We start from the raw sequence: 20,896 nt of genomic DNA, 5'->3' as shown, positions 1-20,896 counted from the left end.
CTTTTCTCTGCTGCCTGCTCTAACAATGACATACAGACAGACAGACAGCAGTGAAATCACTCACAGCACTCAATAATTTATTTACGTCATCGTGGCCACAAATGTGCTAGAATAGTAACCCAGCCTGTGGGTGATGGGGCAGTGAGTAGTGGTGACTCTACACTAGGGTAGATGTGGGGAAAAAAAAGACACCTTAATCTTTGGTTCCTTTGAAAAACCCGAAGCAATGGACACATATAGCCCTGCTTTAACTCACAGCTTCTATTGTATATGTTTCCTCATATCAAATGGGCTAGACTAAAGCTCATTTTTAATAACTGCAGTCTGGATGGCAAAAAACCCCACAACAAACCACCCTAGCAGAACAAGGACTGCAAATTCTAAAGATGCTAATGGCAAGCCCCCACAGGTGTGTAAATAATTAATTGTTTCCTTGTTAACAAGTTCCTTTTTTTCCTTCTTTGCTTACTGACCTCAAGGGTCACTTTTCCTGTGAGAAATAGAAACATTTAGGATTCTATCTTCCTGGCTCATAACTAATGTATAGGCTCTCCTGGTGGCAGGTGTAAAGACTCAAGATCCAATTTGTCACCCTAGGCAATTCCCACTTGAAAAGACAGTGTAGGTATTCTGCAGAAATAAATGAAGGGAAGCATTAATGATGTAAAGCCAGCAGAAGTATCCCCTGCAGAAGTCACATCTCTCAAATTCATAGACACACATCAAGATATAGAATGCCTTTTGTACTGATCTGGAAAGAACATAAAGCCCTGTAATGATGTCCTACAGGGCAAAGGGAAAAAGGAGGGGGAAAGGGAAAAAAAAAAAACCAGAAAAAAAGAAAGAAAGAAAGAAAGAAAACTAAAAGAAAGCAAAAGAAAGAAAGAAGGAAAGAAAAGAGCATTAGCAGCCTGCTTTGCACGCTGCAGAGTATTGACTAGAGCTGGTTATTTTTTTGCTTGGCCTGCTTTTGCTCTGCTAACTGATTTATTGTTTCTTGTTTTTACCTTCTCAATCTGATCTAACATTTCCCAAGCCCACAGCTGCATAGAAAGATGACAGCACAGACACAGTGTAGCAGAGTCAGACACCCAACTGAAAGAAAATTAAAACACAGGCATTTGGGTTCCATTTCCTGCTTTTTTTTCAAGTAGATCACCAGTCTCACAGAAATATTTAGTTTCAGCTTCATGGCTGCATTGTTAATGGCTACAATAGTGTTCAAATAGCCGTGTCTTCTTTTCAATAAACCCCCACCTGCTCCCCCAATATGTCTCCCTGGGACTGATTCCAGGAGAACATCATCTCATAGGGGAGGGAGGAGCATCCATGGAAGATGTTCAGCGCTCTTACCATAGCTACCAGTGACCTCCTTGGCTCAGAAATGCCAGAACCGTGACCAAAACGCTGAACTCTGTCTTTGTTTTCCTTTTGCTGAAGAGAACTTCATACAGATTCCCTTACACTGAAAAGATTGTGTAAATGAAAGTTGATTATGGTCATTTTGCTTGAGTACTTCTGGGGGGATGACTGATTTCAGGCATATCACAATGAATTCTGTCTATGATTTTTACATTGCAAGCACTTCAATGGAAAAATCATTGTGCTGTAGAAAACAGCTGTCCCCTCCTAGGGTTTGCAAACTAGGCACCTTTAAAAACTTTGCTTATGTCACTTCACCACACTTAAATATTTTGCTTTGCTTCTTTACTACATTCACTTGGATTCACTATGTAATCTAAGAAATAATTATATATATATAGGTATTAAAAAAACAACAAACAAACACCAAACTCTCAGGAAAACAATCTTCCAGAGCTGTTAAAAACAGGCTCTGCAGTTAGATCTTTCCAGAGAGAACCAGATCATACAATAGTAAATAATTTTTGCTGCTAACTGCTAATATAAAATTGATTAAATCTTTTGGCTCTTTCTCCTGGTTAAAAACTTTTGCATTATATTTGGGTAAGGGTGGCATTTCACCTTTAAATATCAAGATACTTCTTCAGACTGAGATTACACTGATACCACATCTAAGTCATTAAGGAAGAGATTTCTCTCACTTACGTTTTAAATGTTGCTATTAGGGGTTAAATCTAAGAACATGAGTGTTTAAATCTGCCTACAAGAGTCCTGCTGTAACTGTCAAACTACTTAAGATTTTAATTCACAGAGATTAGCAGAGGAATCTTAATTTTAAATTAACTTATCCAGGACGGATATCAGAAGCAAAGGTACTACTATCAGAAGCAAAGGTACTACTATTAAGGCAGATCCACCAAAAGACAGAACTGAAACAAGCACAGTTACCTTCTCTGATGTTCCAGAGTAAGTAGGCTGGAAAAAGCTCCTTCTGGATTTAGAGGGAAGAGAGTTTCCAGAGCTACTGTCCATAGGTAAAATAAAAGTGAAATCTTCAAATACCAACACCCAAGAATTAACACTTCCAGCTGTCATTTATAAGCTGCTTTCTGTTATGTTTTCCTGGGTGTAGGCATGCTACTCATTCAGACAGCCATTTTCAGGCACCACACCACATCTGTAGGCTGACTTCAGTGGCAGCTCTACCAGTGTGCATTTAGGCTAAACCAGGCTGTACCCATCATCCATTTCTTTGTACTTAGGTCAAGAAGTATTGGTGGAACCACATTAATGCAACATAGCAGCTGAGGATAGCTGCTGAGTTTTGAAAAACGTTTGCCTCTGTGAGGACTAAAGTTGCTCATTTTGAGCCTAGGATACTCCAAGTGCTATATGTAAAGGCAATTTCTAACACTCCCGATTACAAGGCATGGAATTCTTGTTTGACAGTATCAAACATTGGGGTTTAAATAACTTTATAGGCTAGCTTTTCATGAAAGGATTCAACACAAATTCTTAGCATTTATCTGAAGCTTACAGGGTATTTGAAAATGTGATAAAAGTGTTTCCCTAAGTGTGTTTCTTTGGTTTAGTGACCGGAATTGAAAGGAGCATGATGATTTGTACTACAAATGGAAGCATAAAGTTAAGTGAACATTTAATACTGAGAAAATATCCCACTAAGTAAGAAGCCAGACCTCTGTTAAAGCCTACAAGGATAGCTTGAACATAATGAAACCTTTGAGAGTATGTAAGAAATAAAGGACATTGGCAGGCAAATAGAGCAAGGAAGCTTCCTGGGTCTTTTGCACTAATAAATTCTCTCTGTTTTGGCAAGAGTTATCTTGTAACTTGCATTTTTCCCTTTATTTCTGTAGTGAGAGAACACTTCCTATATGGGGGTGTCTGACACCAGTCCCCTGGGTGGAAGGCCAGGGTAGCATCCAACACTCACACAGTGAGTGGTACAGATTCCAAACAGAGTTCTTGCCTTGCCTCAAAAAGTCATGTCATGCCTGAAGAAAATAGAAAATACATAGCCATAAATTGTGGCCTATTCTGCTCAGCTGTCAGTTCCAAACAACACAAAAGATGTTTTTCCCCTTGTCATCACCAGCAGATCTTGCTCCAGCTATCATGAAAGCAAGGACAGAAATTGCATGCGATGCACATTAATTCTGCACTCTTGTGATAGTGGGAACATAAAATGTTAGAGATGTAGAGTTTCTGGTTTCATCAAAAAAAAAGAGAAGGACTTCTTCCCTCTGAAATATTTCATAGCAAGATTTTCCTTTTAAAACTAAAAATAAATATACACTGAACATTTCTATCCACATAAGGCTGTGTGTACTTTGCAGCAGTGAAAGATGTACAGCAAGGAAGCAAATGGTGAAAAACTCTAAACCTCTCCACTGGGAGATAGTCTCAGCCAGGCTAGCTTTGGAAAACAATATTTGATAGTATTCAAGGAATTTCAAAACATGTATGTATGAAGAAAGTTGATTTTTACTTGTAAAGTAAATTAGCTGCAGACCAGTAAGGCTTTAAACAAAATATCAGGAGAGACATTGTTAGCAGAGATGAAGTCTTGCCCAGCAGGTTACTCAACTACAAAGAAATACTTAAATCGTGCTTATCCTGATTCCATGTGGGCTCCTGTGGAGAGATTCCTGGGGCTGCATACATGTGGAACTAATCAATCAGATAAACCCAGCCACAGTTCTTAAAAAACATTCTGTGCTCAATGTGCTTGGTACAAATCTGTTATTTAATAGCATACCTGATGCAGGTTACCCATTGGCCACACTCTGCCCTCTGGGGAAGATGCTGTGCTACCTCAGGTGTTCTACACAAGCCTAAACAGTTTTAAGCTAACTTCCCTTATTAGACCAGCTATTAAGGTCTTGGATTTGACAATGCTATGGAAAACAGCTATTGGGAACCTGTATTTGCTTGGAAAAAATTCTCCGGGGTGAGAAAGCAGGCACCAAAACACCATGATGAGCTTCTAGCTAATTAAGATGTTGACTGAGCCAACTTTAATCATGGTCCATCAGTCCATGTTTGATTAACATGTAAATTGGTAAAGTCTCTTCTGCAACTGCCCTACCATCTGAGCTCTAATTAGGGGCATCAAAACAAACAATAACTGCATTTGTATTGTTCAGTTGGGGAAATTATCTTCTGGCACTGAGGTGGAGTGCATATGTGTATTGTTTCAAAATACACACGAATACATGAGACAAACACTAGAGATATGCACAAACAATGTGCAAGTTTAGATATGTCTCAGCACAACTTCAGGTAAGGGGTGCATGAAACAAGGAAAGCGTTTCTTCCCTCAGAGTATCTTCTCTGAGGCAATGGTCCTGTGCAGTTGATGAGGAGAGGTAGGTACAGCTAGAAGTCAGTTCAAGTCACACAGGAGAGCAGTTATGCCAAACCAGATTAATAAAATAGAACAAAAGGTGTCTTGGAAAGAACTGTTGGGTACAGTCTCTTAGTCTGAACACTTATCAACAGAACTTAGAGAAATCTTAGGAAAGATGTCATATTCAGATGACTTCAGCTGCAGTGGGCATACCTGAGGTTTCCTGTCAGCTACTCCTATGTGTTACCAGCTCAGCATCTTTGTCTCCCCTTGGCTAGAGGTTAATAGAGCAAAGATGCCTTCAGAAGATAGGATAAGTACACTTTCCCTCTTCCTTCCTCCTTTCCTTCTTCCCTATATTATCATAATGAACATAAACACTTTAATATTGCTCCATACTTAGATCTTTTTCTTCAAGACAAATGACATCATAAAAAGATGTAAAAAATCAGCAGTTATTCAGATTGTGGGCAGATGTCTGTAGGCAAGCTTACTGTGAATGGTGGGGCTGTAGCCTGCGATAATCATGAGTTAACATGAGTAGTGGAATGAGAAGAGCTACAGAATCAGACAAAGATGGCATGCCTGTCCAGGGGCCTATATGGAGCTGTCTAGCATCCTTTCAGATGCCTTGCCAGAACCACTTCTCCAGGAAGACATGTCCACATATCGTGTGTCACCTCTCAGTCCCATATGGATGTCTGAGGTACTTTCATACATTAGCTGCCTGTGTGTGGGCAACTGAATTGAGCCACAAGTGTCAGCTGTCACAGAATCACGGAATGGTAGGTGTTGGGATTTGAGTGGAATCACAAATAGACATTTATACACAGCTACCCAAGTTTCAGAGACCATCTGGAACTGAACACCATCCAATTGCATTGTATGTGCTCCCAGCTTTCCCTGTACAATTCTCTCAGCATCTACTGACATTTCGAAACCGTCTTCCTAGTCAATTTACTAATTTAGACTGCAAAATGTATGAGTACAGAAATAGTCTGAAAAAAAGGGAATAGCACCCAGTACAAAGTCTGATATTTGGCCTTGAGACTGCAAGAAGCAAACCCATTATTGACACAACTTCCCAAACACAAGTGATGTCTCCTTGTACTACCCTGTACTAGTATCCACAGGGTGCATTCATCTCTTCCACATCCTGGAGGAAAACAGGTCACAAAAGTCAATCAGGAATTGCCTAGATCTGACCCAGTAAACTCAGCAGAAAAAAACCAACAGAAATTTAAACTGTGATCCCAGTTTTAGCATAAACCCATTCCCACTAATACATCCAACTAGAACTACAGTAGATGGTAGTCTACTGGGAGAGGTGCAGAGGCAGTCAGAATTCATTGGTCCTTCATTTGCCACATGAGGAAACTCTGAAAACTCTTGGAGTCCCAAAGTCTCAGCTCACACCAGCTCTACAACTGGCTGCACGGGATGAGAAGGAACAGTGCAGGAATAAAGCTTCACACATTTTTGTAATGTAGATGAGTTTTGACTGACAGGTTGACCCTTAGCTTCCCTTATTTAGCAATGAAGTATGATACTCTGGCTCATGGAAGTAAAAATAATCCATCTCTTTTCAGTCTGCTTGTAACCCACAAAACTTCAAAAGCTCTTACAAATCTCCATAGATGTCAATAATGTCCTGGGTTTGGGCAGACTCAGGTATGGTTGGAAGCTAATAGTTCTTTCCCCTTAGGAAATCTCTGGTGGTCTTTCCTAAAGTGTCAGCCAAAAGACCATTAACATTTCAAGCAGCTTTAATTGAGTAAGACTCCACATCTCAATAATTTCATTCTGCACCAGCTAGGAGACCTTGACAGACAGCATCCTGCCCAGTCTGTCACACCACATAGGCTGAATTTTAACTTATAGGGGACCACAAGTCAACCTCTTAAAAACTGAATGTTTATCATGGAAACAGATATGACTTTTCTACAAGTCTGAAATGCTGAAGATGAAAGATACCTACTACATCAAATCAGAAGGGACAACTTGCTTGTAAGTGATGAAGAGCCATGGCCACCCATCATTGAAACACTCTCTGGGAAGACAGTGAGCTGCCTGTGAACTTCACAGATCTCAGTCATATGTTTTAGAATGTCCTGCAGTTCTGGCAGTCAAACCAGTCTGCAGAGGATCTCCTCCTCAGCAGCTCAGTTTCTCTCTGCTTACATGGGATTTAAAAAGCAAGCATATCCCAAGCCACAGAGCACACTGCACTTCTGAGGTGCTGGAAGATGTGCATAACAGAAAGATGCATCAATAATTGTGCAGAATTGAATTTAAAAGTTTTGAAAATGACATAGATGTATCTAGGAACAAGAATGTAAATACCTATGCCAAAAACCCTCAAACCTGTTGTACTGTTGGTTGCTTTATGATTAAATATGACTGAAGGAGTATCTGACTACCAGAAATTAACAACAACAACAAAATATTTTGATGCTACATTCAGAATCTCTTTCTGCCAGGCAGTCAAATGGGAGCTGTAGTCTAATGCCCATGCAGCTCCACCAGACTGGACCTCCTGCTGCTTACTGTTTGTGAAATGGCAGATTCCCATGAGCCCCCAGATGTGTTTTCTTTCAGTCAAGGATAAGAAAAGTAGAATCATGTTACACTGTGCTTAGCCTGACTTATAGTGACAAGCACTTCAGGTGGTTATTCCCAGGAGGATGGGTAGCTATGAGCTTTAAGTTTTGTGACTCCTCGGTGTAATAACAAACAGATGAAGTGTTTAGTTAGCATGAAAGCTATGTGGTGAACACAGGAGATGCATGATGCTAGCATGCAGCTTTACTGCTCTGTTCAAACAGCTCTTACAGCGATGTGAGCAAGAGTACAAGTGTAAGAATACCAGCTACACCAGTCTGAAAATAGTGTGCCAACTGCATCCCAATAAGTGGCCACTAATGTTTGTAGTGACATGCATAGGTAACTCTACACACAGATAGGGGAGTGGGGAGTGGTTGTTGGGTTTGGTTGGTTGGTTTATTGTTTTGGTTTGGGTTGGGTTTTTTTGCTCTATAGTCTTTATGGACTGAAAAATTCACCAAACTGCAGACCAGCTTCACTGTGGCAGCTCCAGCCTTACAATTGATTTTACAGAATTGTATATACATATCTCTAGAAGCAATATCAGAGTTTTCATCTGCCTAAACCTTCCAGTTGTGACGAGTAGCTGGGAGCTAATGACTGCTGGAATGTGTTTAAATTGCTTTAATTCTATGAGTAAAGGGATATTAAGTTTATTTATACGTGTTACCCTTCACCTTTGGAATTGATTTTTGTTCTGTTTTAACTTAACAAACTACATTTATTGGCAGAATTTACTTCTTTATGCATAAATGTTCATGGTGATTTTTCATTTATAACTAGAGACTTTTTCCAGCTCTAATGGCCATATAAAAGGATATGTATTTCTGCTTTACATTAAATGATAGGATAAGCACTTTTCTGTTTCAAGCAGTCTATTTTAGGGTTTGCACAACAACTTCAGTGTAGTTCCTTTACCATTCACATGCACAGATGTAATACCAGTTGTGAGTTGTTCTCAGTTAGATGGCCACTTTTCCCTTTAAGAATCACATTTTGAAGTGTAGAATCCATAAAACTAAGAAGGAAAGAGCAGCAAATGTCACTTTACCTCTCTAAACTAAAAGAGGCTGTTGAACAGCTTAGGAGCACTGAACAAAAGTAATTTATCCATTAGAGAGCTGAGGAACTTTGACAGGTGTATCAATAACCAGCAGTACATCCTGCATTGTTTGCTTGCAGGGAAACCAAAGATGTGAAAGTGAAGAACAATATATTCTGGAGATACTGTCTCTTTGTCGACAGAAAATCAGAAGCACAACCTGAAATATCAGTTTGTTGTCATTTGACAGTTATTACTGGGAGCAGGGGGGATAAAGACCACACCAAATGAAGTGTTGCTCTCAAAGAGAGGAATAACTCATCGTTGTGGTGGTATTTCAAGGGTCGTGGCTGCATCTAGTGGTGCAGCACAAAGAAATGAATTATGTTTCCTGTGTTTCTAAAACTGTTAATAAGCTGAAAAGAAAGAACATTTTTATCATTCTTCTCAAAATACTGCTGTCAAGAGTCTGCCACATTCTTATATGAAAATCAGGGAATTTGTCTGTCCTTGGGCCCCTCTAGCAAATCTCATTAGTGGTCGTTTCAAAGGAGATTTTTGTTTTTAAGCAAAAAGAGAACCATAGTAACTGTGCAATTCCTAAACCATTTCATTCATGAATGGGAAATGAGTCTCCAAATCTCTGCTCACATGAGTAACCACATTGATATCCTCAGGCTTTCCATTATCAAGAGCTAGAACTGCGAGTATAAATTTGCAGGATTTGGATGTGGCACTTCATTACTCCATAAGAGTGAAATCTGTAGCTGAAATCAATAACGAAGCCTGTGAGACATATAAAAGATGCACATTCTTTCATGGAGGTCTGGTTGCAATGCATCTCTCAGGCTTGCTTTGGCGTCAACAAATAAGCATATCGTTGTAAAGAGATGTACAGGCTACAGACAGTAATTACTCAGACACATTTTAGATAGACATTTTATCCTCAATAGGGGAGTTGGGAATAGTCCACTAGAAAGAATAATAGTGAAAAAGGTCAATGCTTCTTGAAAAACTGACATACTAAGTCACAGAGCAAGGTTTTGGTTCTCTGTCAATCAGTGGTGTAACTGTTGTCAGTCATTCCTCCTTACCTTGTTTGTGATTTTTGAATGGCCACAAAAGAAACTTTTGTTGGTAATTATGGTCCTTACAATTCATCTGAGTCACAGGCAGGATTTTCATAGCCTGCCTCTGGAACAGACGTGGTATACCCCAAGCTGCGCTCATGGACGTCCAACCAATTCAAGCTAAAGTTTCCCACGATAGTATAAAAGGCAAGAAAGAGACTCTGACAAACACGTGTCACTATTCTAGAGACAACAAGAAGATGTTAAAGGGACAGGATAGGCAGGATGATCTGGTTTTCTTTCCCCATTTCTTTCCTTTTCACATATTCTATATTCTTCTCCAAGAGGATAAATGCAATTACTCCTTCTTTGGAAAGGTGCCGTTAGAGAGGATATGCACCTGCTCATCTTCTAGAAGAGTATTTATATCCTCTGCTTAACCACATGCTTCCTATTACACTGATCATGAACATTCTGCTGAAAATTAGAGCCAAGAATTAATGCTTCATTTATTTTTTTAATTCCAGAGTTCCCCTGAGATTTTTCCTTTCTCCAAATATTTCCACCCTCCACAGACACTTGCACAATTTTGTTTTCCTCAGCTCTCAGTTCAAGTGGCATAGCTTGTCCCTGCTGAAAACGTGAAGAAGAGATTTGTGAGAGAATGTTCTCACATAAAACTCAGCTTTGGAGTAGATCCAGCAGAGCACCAAATCCGATAACATCAAAGGAAGAACATCTGAAACTGGGACTTAGTTTCTGCAAGAAATTGCAGCCTCTCATACGTGTATCCATCTCGAAGGAGCCGAGCCTGTTTACTTGCTTATTGCCACCTTTGCTGAAAGAACGGGTGGAACAACTTTGGAAGAATAACAGCAAAGTTGTTCAACGGAAAGCAGCCCCTGAACTGTTAACGCTGCCTCTCTAACTATGCAGCTGCACGACGCAAAGACAATGCAGGGGACCCTCAGCATCATTAACCAACTTCCCTTCCTCACCAAACAGTAGCTTCCATAAAGCAATTACAATAGCATGGTGGAACAGCAGAACAAGGGAGAAAAGAAAATAACCTTACCAGCTTCTCCTACAGTATACAGCTGAAAGGAAAACAAAACCCCCAGCTGCCGTATCGCATGCAATTGGTCTCTCAGAATGAAATGACTGAAAGGACTATGAAAGGCTAAAGTCTTACGGCCCCTCTGTTCAGCCTCTCTTCAGCTCCCTCTCTCCGAGCCTCCTCACAAAGCCATTCTCCTACTCCCTAATCCTCGCACGGGAAAAAGCAGTGCGCACCAAATGACTTCAGCAGAAGCGATTCTGCCGGGGGGTGGGGGAAGAGATGCTGCTGCCACTCAGTCATCCCCCGCCACCCCCTCCCGCTGCACAGCAATCCTCAGGGAGGGTATCCAAACAAGATCACCGGGCACTTGGGCAGCACATCCCCTACGCAGACAAGCGTGTCGGGACAAGGCACGGAGAAGTGAATATCTCCATTCATCACCCGTGCAGCCACTCATTTCTGAAGGGAGCACACCCCTGGGTACTTGCAGGAGTTCCCCACCAAGCCTGCACAGAAGTAAATTTCAAACAGCAAAATAACAACAAAGATGCTCCCCCAGAAAGATCAATAATAAAAAGCATAAGAGAAAAGACCCCAAGTGACATGAAATCAATAAATGAAATCAATAATCACCAAATTAAAAGCAATACTGAAAAAAAAAAAATCAGATAAACCCCCCAAACAAAACCAAACCAAAACCATTGCTGCCCCCCCAAATGCTTTGAATAGCATCCAGCTTATTTCATGTAATTGGTCTCCAAAGCATGCCATAGCTATTGAGATAACATCCTCTGCATCCTGTCTGGTTTTCAAGCAAGCATCAAATCTTTGTTGAAGAAATGCTGCTGTTGTATTAGTTTTCAATGCAAGTTTGATCTCTCTGTGAATGGTGGAAACTCAGAAACAGATAGCTGCCACAAAGTAAATCAGAGACCTAGGAAAGCAGATGGCACAATTTCACATCTTAAATGATGGTTGTGAGCCTTCTAGTAATAATTTATAAGGAGACTTCCTCCTGCTTGTTCCTCTGCTTGGCAGCATGCTGTTTGAGCCTTTCAAACAAAATAAATAGACTTCAAACCACCAGCTTCACACACACTAACACTTACCAATGCTATTCCAACCTGACACCAGCTGACTTTGTTCCTCTGTGACCCTGGACAGAAAGCTGAGGTGACAGTTTGATGGATGAGAGCCTCTTCTGTTTTTTCCAATATGGGTTGTGACTTCACAGCTCTGTCTCCCCATTATTGCTTAGCTGAGTGAGGAGACAGGAGCAGAGGAGGATCTTCCACCACACTGAGCCATTTTAACAGTGAGAATGAACCCAACGTGGGCAATAAATGTCTGGCACGCCTTCCACTTGCCTCAAAATCAGGAATCCCTTTCCAATTTTGTTAGGGTGTGAGGGTTTAACAAAGAGGAGAGGAATTCCTTCTAATGGTTTACTCCAAATTACACTTTGGTTTAGGAAGATGGCAACATCAGCAGAGAACAATGGAAGGAGGAAGGAAAGAAGGACTTCTGTGTTTCATTTATGACCAAGTTCACACTTGGAGTGTGGAATTTGTGAACTGTCTCTTAACTATGCTTATTACTTAACCAGGAATTTTTGACAGTTATTTACTGGACAAAGGCCTCAATGCAGCAACCTGAGACAAACAACTGCAATGTAAAAAAAAACCCAATAATTATTTATGATCTAAAAATTATCATAAACCATCACAGGACAGTCAATAGGTGGCCTAAAGAGCACATCTTTAAGCAGACTCCTTGACACAGTAAATCAATTTTACCATTCAAAGGTAAGGCTGTTTAATGATCTATGCTCAGCCAGCCTCTGACATTTGGGTGCTGAATTTCAGGGATATTCTTTAGCTGCTTCACATGATCTGTCTTCTGAGAAAGCAGTGTGGTGGCAATTCTGCAAAGCAGAAGTGGAGTGGCCTGAGGAGAGGGAAGGATTGCTATTAACAATGAGGGAAGAAGACAGTAGCAAAACATGATTAGGTAAAAGAAATAGAGAGGGTCACTCTAGGAAGAAGGTTGCTCAGATCAGTGTTTCACTTCAACAAGGGTTTTCTAAGAACATTTCTTTTGGGTTTTATCTCCATGGGCTCAGTCTAAACCCTCTCTTTGCTTTTGATTCTGAGTTGGATGAGAGCAAGTACTCAGCAGTGCAGCTGAGTTCCCACTAGAAGTGTATGTATGAAAGTGAGGGTACCTGGATTGGAATTTCAAAGCATGTCAGCCAGCACTGGTGCATCTAGCCTGTGGACTTCAGCAAATGCGTCAGACTTTATAAAGTTTGATAGAAGAGCTAAGTTACAAAGCGTAAGAATAGGCTGTGGCTTGTAAAAGGTTAAACCTTCTTCCATCCTCCGTCCATTATCTGTAAGGAGCAAGAAGGATGTTGCTCTCTATAAACTGGGCAGAAAACACACTCCAAGTACCTCTCAGAGGCTTTGGCATACATGGCATGCTGGTCAGAGATGAGTCAACACTCTAATTTTGGCCATTAGAGTATAGCTCTTGTGCAGACAAGAAAAAGTCTTCATAATCCAGCCCATCCTCCACATCCCTCTGCACCAGCCTGGGCATGGGTGGGCAGTCTGGGATCAAGAGACACTCAAGATACAGACTCACCCTGGTTTTTTTCAAATGATGTTATCATCACAGTCGTGCTACAGACTGACTGACAGGAATAGGCACAGGGACAGGCATTGAAAAAACTACAAGGCCCTCAAAAGTCCAACCACCAAGGTTTTTGTAACCCCTTCAGCATTTAAAGACAAACATCTGCATAAATAATTCCTGGGCTTAAAGCCTCAGGCTGTTAAGTTCTTCAGAGGAGACACATGTACTTTCCCTGTGGTTGCAGCACGGTTGGAATTCCAACAGTTGGATATTACTATGATAAAAAATACATACAATGACTTAGGTAGTGGTGTTCTTGCCCACATATCCAAAACAAAGAGAAATTAATATAGTTAACTTGGGTGTGTTAGGGAAGAGGAAGAAGCAGCCAGAAACAGAGTAGCATACTGACATATGGTATAAATAAACTTAGGAGAAGCCGCCCTGCAAACTGCTGCAAACAGAGGCATCATCACTGCCTTGTAGTTACTCAGACTCCATACAAGAAATCTGCTTACATGATCAAGAATTCTCAGTACTGAGCTGTAAACATAAGCACTGTTGCAGATTTACACCTCACCCCCACCAAAGATTTCTCCTAGGAGTTATCATCATATCCACATGACAAGAAAAAAATAACCTATCACTTTATCTGGACATAATCCAATCATGCACACAAGAAAAGGAGTCGAACATTAGGTGTGGGAAATGCCTGAGTTAATACCATGTACTGCTTTAGCTGGGAGAAAACAGGAGATTTTATTTGTACAGAATAACATAAGATGAAATCGTTGCTATCTAGGACAGACTTCAGACTATACACTGAGTGGGCAGAGGATGCAGAAAATAATGATGTGGCTCAGTACTGCAGTAACAGGGGGAGAAACTGGGAAACACAGCTTAGCAAGGCTGGAGAAAGAGGACAGAATAAGTGAGAGCCCACTTTCCTGCTTCAGTCTGCTGTGAGCTCCCACTCCAGGAACTGGAAACACTATGCTCCTCTGTGCCATCTCAGCAATAATTACCACCTCTCATTTAGACACCGCTCCAGCCCCAGTGGCCCAGCTCAGACTTGTAGACTGAGGTAATGAATGGCAGGCCTGATGGTCAAAGAACAGAGAAACCTCTGCTGAGCATGAAGGGAAGACTCCATCTCAATCACCAGGCACAAGTAACTTGAGAAATAATTTCTAATCGCTTAAAAACTTTAAGGTTAGCTTTCCTTAGATCTCATTTATATAGATGAAGAAAAAAATAAGGAGGCAAATCACCCCAAATTTAATTGAATATTAAGCTCTAATAATCACTCATTTTACCTTATTATTTTCCCTCAAGCTTTGCTAATCATTCTCTGGTTTTAATTCTCCAGAATTTCCCTTCTGCATTTGTTTTGTAGATTTTAATTTGACTGATTAATTTATCTCTCTCTCGCATCAGCTTATTGAACCAAACCAATGTAATCAATGTTGTTACAAATGTATTTAAAGGTACTCACACATGGGCTTCCTTCTACTTAACTCCAGTAAAATATGGATTAGTGTTTTTAGATCATGTAAACATTGTGCCAAGGCTGTACCTAACTTGATCCTAACAAATGGACAAGTGAAAATCCTGACAAGTAAGAGTCCAGTAATGATTGGCTGCAATGAAGAGAGAGGTGGCATGGGAAAGGATACAGCACAGCCTACACAGTATAAAGGTAAGCAAGCAGTGTTGCCAGCAGCAGCTGTAGTGCTTGCTGACATATTTATGTCATCCACCTATTTTGTACCAAAGACTGAATCCCATTCATATTCAAGTGTAATCACACTCTCACAATCCTTTAGGAGCAGGGATTGATAGTTTCTGCGTATCTGTTTCTGGAGCTAGCAGGCTTGTCTCCTGTGCCTGCCTGTGAAGTGGCAACCGATCAGCCTTACAGGAAAGAAAGGAAAAAAGGCAGCTCCAAATGCTAGCTGGTAGGAAGAGGCTTCCAAAGGCCTATGGCTGCATCTTCCTATGTAACTTGGAAAGAAGAGAGGCTCCCTCCTATGGTTAAACCGTATAAAACTGTGAGCACCATCATGAGTGTTGGTGTAATTTCCAAGAGAGTTTATCGACGTGAACAAAACTTCTAGCAGACAGATCATCCTTTGCAACAGTTAAGCTCTGCAATAAAATGCAGCCTGACGCACACACAGATCTCTGAGGCATCTTAGGTTAGTGAAAAGGGGAATGTAAAATTAACCTGGATCATGTGGTGAGAAGTGCCATTTGTCCTACATAGCAGCTCTTCACAGAGAGTCACAGCTTTTCTGGAACAAAAAACCAAACACAAAAACCCCCCAAACCACAACCAAACCCAAAATAAACAAACACCAAAAACAAAACAAAAAACCCCAAACCAAACCCCAAACCCACAGCTTTAATTTTTCGATAAAGGTTCCATTCATCTGCAATGAAACTTCATGTTTGATATTAGCCTTCACACACCAACAAACATTGGGCTTCCTGCCAGAGCTGAGGGGCTGTTCCAATTCCCTGTGAAGCCAGAAGGACAGTAGATACCAACTACACTGAACCACAACTGGATGGTTTAAGGGCTGCCTTCCAGAGGGTCACCAGCACAGTTTCTCAAGTGGTGAACTGCTACTGGATCAGGACTTGATCCCAAGGGGGCACATGAAGAAAAATCTTAGTGAGAGCACTTATTGTGCATGTAATACCAGATGGCTTTTAAGCAGTTTTCATTATTTCAGCCTAATATTATCTACAAAGTTGACCTGGTGTGAACTGTGGCAGAGTTTTATGTACGTTTATTTACACATGAGCAAATATGTTATGAGCATCATTACAATGAGAGGGTACCTTCCAGAGCATAATGCATAAATCAAAGAACTCATGAGAGGAAATGGGCTTTAAAAAGTAATTGCCAGCAGCAGTCTGGGCACCTCATATTTCACATGTAGCACATAAAACAATTGTGCATACCATCTCCATCCATTTATTCTGCCATTGCTCTGTTAAATTATTTAAACAGGAATTCTCTCTCAAGGCAGGGCAGAAGCTACAATTATATTGAAATAAAGAATGAGATAAACACATAAATCTAGCTATTGCACTAATCCCTGCTGCAAAACTATTCACCTGCCAGCCTCCTCATCTGCTTTACCAGCTCCCTGCCTCTGTTCTAGGAGGATACATCTCTTTTTTTTTCATCTTGATGAGCAAAACTGTCTCCCAGGTCTCTGCATGTGAGTGGAGGGTGAAGAAGAAATGGGAAAAGTTACACAGAGCTGTCCTGGGTCACAACAACTCTAAGAAATAACTTGCTGGATAGAAGCCTTCATATTCAGAGGTACACTGCAGCAGATTTCACAGCCTTTTGGTCCTTCTTCCACGTGCTCTCTTACACAAGGACTTGGAGAGCAAACTAACCTAATCATCAGACTGTAAATCCACTCCAAGTGAAACCCAGTTTGAACTGTAAGTATTATGCACAGTATAACAGCAAGTACAGCATTTCAATTATTGTACTCTGGCAACATCCAGTTTGCCATAATGAAGCTAATTAACTTGTTTTCCACGTGATGAAGTAATGGAAACAATATTAGAAGTGCTTGAAGCAAGTTACATAGGGAAAAAAGGCAAAATGCCCTGGTTGTCAGTTGCAGGTCATTTCAACCCTCGCAGCAAGCACACAGTGGGACTGTCTCAAGGACGAGATGCAGCCTCTCTCGTTCACACAAACAGTTCCACTGAATTCAACAAGGCTGCTTGAGTGAATCTAATATGAATCACAGAAGAAACTTTATTAAATAATTCAGACATACCATTTTTATGTTTTTCCTGATGATTAACTGCAGTAACCTGTGGGGGTTTTCCCCCTGCACGCATGGACTTATTATGCAGACATATATATGTGCATATACATCACTAAAATTACACCTTCTAAATCACAGCTGAATAAATGTCCCTTTATTTTTCTTTTAATTGCCAGAGCAGCCTGACAGCATGCTTCTATTTTTCTCTCCTTGGAGATCTCACAGAGCATTTAAACCAAGTGAAGTCCTGAATATGCACCTTATTTAAATGAGAATGGAAGTGAATATTCTCTTTGGCAGTCGCAGTGCCTCCAAAGACAAATGGTTTTTTCCTACTCTGAGCCTTGCACTCTGGCTTGGAATCCACTGAGCCCATTTCAGCTGGGCTGGCAGGGGTCATGATCCCTGAGGGAGAAGGTCAGCTCTGTGGCCTGGGAGTAGGGGGCAGAGGAGGAGGAGGGTGACCCCACACATCACACATTGTGCTTGGAGGCTGGAAGTCAGCCCTGCTTATGCTGGATCACGCAGAGAACTAGCCTTACACGTCTGACTGCCAGAGGTCACTTTCCATCGTGGGGATCCTTCCATACAGACAAACCTCTTTTCTGTGCCTTTCTGTCACTTGAATAGTGACTGGGACAAGAAGAATGGCTCACAGGCAACATTTTGGGGTAGTGATGAACACATTTTCAAAGAGTATTTAAAGAGAAATAACCATGGGCATCTTGCCATTGCCACAAAACTACATTGCATAATATGTCATAATGCTCCTTACAAATTAGCAATGGGTGGCAGTGGAAAGGATGTTGTGGAGAGAGACACTAGGTACCAATACAGAATGATGAACTTTGCACTCCACGTTTGTTCTATAGTGTGCTTCCACCATGACCTTGGGTAATCCTGAGCTCACTGCTCTTTCCTTGCTTGTCCTTATAGCTGGGATATTGTTCCCTCAAAAGGTAAGCATTGTTAGGAGAAAGCCATTAAACTTTATGAGATGCCTGGATATCCTGTGGAGGAGTATCATAAACCAAGCCTTTGAGTCTATAAATAAAATGATAGAAGATACATATGAGAGATTGCCCTACAAGGTCTACAGCTTAACAGATATAGCTTGATTTTTTGTTTTGTTTTGAATTATTTAAACAAAATAGCCCTGTTATTGGTGTTATAAGAAATAAAATGGTGGGTAGAGCTGTTTTCAGTCTTTAGATGTATTTAGCATTTTTATTGTCACACCAGGGGCATTAATAGTATCTTTCAGAACTTATTCATACACTACTAGTCAAAGAAAGTATCAAGAGCTGTTCATTGGTGTGTTGCTTTTACTGCTGGCTTTTTTCACCAGATGAATAGAAACAAACATGAACCAGAAGAGAGATTTGCAGTGTGTAGAAATTACCTACTCATTTGGCCTACACAGAACTTCAAAAATGAAGTATTCATTTACAGATCAATCCATTCAAATCCCATCCAACAAATCATACTGTCTCCAGTAGCAGAGAAAGGTAAGGTGTTGAACAGCCACCAGCTGTGCTGAAAGAGCAAACCAATTCTGCACCACCCATCACAATATGCCAGAAGTGCCAGCACACTTTCTCCACACAGACTGGCCCAACACTGCCAGCTTCTTGCCCAACATCATTCACCCGTTGTAGTACTACAAAGAAAAGTCTGGGATGAGTGAGCAGATGCTCACACACACTGTAAGCACACACCTAAAAGCCAATACATCAAATCTCAGCTGCACAAAAATAGCTGGAAGCCTTATTATTGCATCCAGTGGGGACAGCATCACAACCTGTGCCAAAGCAGGTGTATGCAGCATGCACCAAGCTGCTCCTGCACACATCAACATCCTGAAGTAACATTAGAGAGCTGGCTGCAGCAGCTCTAGTGTGGAACCTGGTGCTGATCTGCACTGTCAAAATTCGTAGGACTCAGTCTCAAGCTGCACCAGGGGAGGTTTAGGCTGGATGTTAGGAAGAAGCTCTTCATAGAAAGAGTGATTGGCCATTGGGATGTGCTGCTCTGGGAGGTGGTAGAGTCACCATCACTGGAGGTGTTTAAGAGGAGACTGGATGAGGCACTTGGTGCCATGGTTTAGTTGATTAGATGGTGTTGGGTGATAGGTTGGAATCGATGATCTCAGAGGTCTCTTCCAACCTGGTTAATTCTATTCCATTCTATTCTATTCCATTCTATGTGGCTTGTGCCTCATTCCTATGCCAAACACTTCTAGACCCTTTTAGCTTTCAACACCCAGTGTGCACCTAAGGTTGGTGAGAAAAAAAAAGATTACACTCCTTCTGTTTCTTCCCATTTCCCCATCTCCCTTAAGAGTTAACACCTCCATGGCCACAGAGTAGGTGCTAGGTCAAAATTTCCAGTGAGCAAACATTTTCAGTTATACATGGCAGCAGGGATTTATGTTAAATACAGTGGGACTGTAAATCCTTAGATGATCACTTTTAGGCTGTGAAAGACAGTCATCTACTATGTTGGTACAGTGCCTAGAATAATGCACTTGTCAAGCAAAATATGGCACAAAAATAATAGTGTATAATGTAATGTTCCACTGTGAATAATAACATGAAGCACTAAAATTAGAGCCAAAATTGACATTTAGGTGGGTAGCAGAGGTAGAGATGGGTGCACACCCTTCCCTTTTGCACAGAAAGCACTGGTAGGACATTTACCTAATACTTACCTCATATGTATCCCTGACAGTCACCATGAAGAAAAAAGGGAGAGTAAATTCCATCCATACTCTCAGCAGATATATGAAATGCTACGTGAAGCATGGATAATAAGGGTCAGTGAAAGCAAACTCTGCAGTGTCTGCTTTTGCAAAAGCCTTGGTAGTCACTCAAATCAAGGTGGGGGGTGGGGAAATTACCCTTTGAAACAATGACACATCATCTGTGTGCAAATAGTGCCTCTGGGGTGTAGAAAGAGTTAGGAATTTGGGACACTAAATATTTTTTCACCAGGAAGTTAAGATCTATTAGGAAAGCTAAACATTTAATGAAGATTTCCAGCTTGGAGATTTGAGTCTGACTCTCATCTAAAGTGACTGTCATAAGGACAAGCTATTTCAGGGTCAAATCTTGGGGGGGGTTTCTCCTTCTAGAGAACAGTCTTAAAATATGCTTCTGCCTTTCTTTTTTCCCCCCTCCCCTAAATCCCTTAAAATTTTAATGGCATGGGAAAATTGTTCCTTGCCCAACTCTCATGGTGAGTGGCTGGCAAATGACAGGAAGACACAGAATGCAAACAGCTGGAGTTGATCACTGCACTTAGCAAATCCATGAAATGCGGTTGTGGATGCACTAGGTACTTTAAACACCAGTAAAGAGTCCAGACTGCAGGACTAACATCTGGCACTAACAGAGTTATGAGACTATCAGGGAACATGGCACATCTCACACCCAATTAACAGACAGTTGAATTAATCACGCTGTAATTAACATAGATGGGTAATGATCTGTGCTTTGCTGTCTTTAGAAATAAGTATTCATGGGCAAGAAGGCACAGCAGATCCCCGAGCTGTCCTACTGAGATAGTGGTACTTGGCAAACACTAAAACAAAGGCACTCCCACCCTTTCTGAAATACAGTACATGTCTCTGCAGTGAAACTCTTTCACTAGCAGCACAATTCAGTGGGAAATCATTACAGATTTACAGAGTCATAGATTACATCAAGCTGGAAAGGACCCTCAAAGGTTATCTTGTCCAACCCCTGTACAGACAGCAGGGGCACCTTCAACTACATCAGGCTGGCCAGGGCCACTTCAAGTCTGATCTTGAACATCTTCAGAGACAGGGCTTCTGCCACATCTCTTGGGCAACTTGTTCCTCTATTTCACCACCTTCACTGTAAAGAACTTCTTCCTTGTGTCTTACCCAAGCCTACCCTTCTCCAGTTTAAAACCATTGCCCCTTGT

General features: G+C 41.1%; 1 protein-coding gene across 3 annotated transcripts in view; it reads right to left on the bottom strand.

Annotated features, from left to right (window-relative positions):
• Positions 1–20,896, bottom strand: part of MID1 (midline 1) — a 276,661-nt gene that overhangs the window by 148,707 nt on the left and 107,058 nt on the right. Inside the window, exon 1 of one of the 3 annotated variants that reach the window (XM_068163150.1) lies at positions 10,524–10,537. The exons of the other annotated variants lie outside the window; for them this stretch is intronic. The gene's annotated coding sequence lies outside the window, so the exon portion shown is untranslated. Of the gene's footprint in view, positions 1–10,523; positions 10,538–20,896 lie in introns of those variants that run through there. 3 annotated transcript variants of the gene reach the window in all.

Source organism: Melanerpes formicivorus, unplaced genomic scaffold, assembly GCF_026170545.1.
Source record: "Melanerpes formicivorus ecotype bairdi unplaced genomic scaffold, bMelFor1.0.p_v2 SCAF_70, whole genome shotgun sequence".
Lineage (NCBI taxonomy): Eukaryota > Metazoa > Chordata > Aves > Piciformes > Picidae > Melanerpes > Melanerpes formicivorus.
Note: the sequence above shows the minus strand (reverse complement) of the source record. Positions and strands in the feature narration are given on the sequence as shown.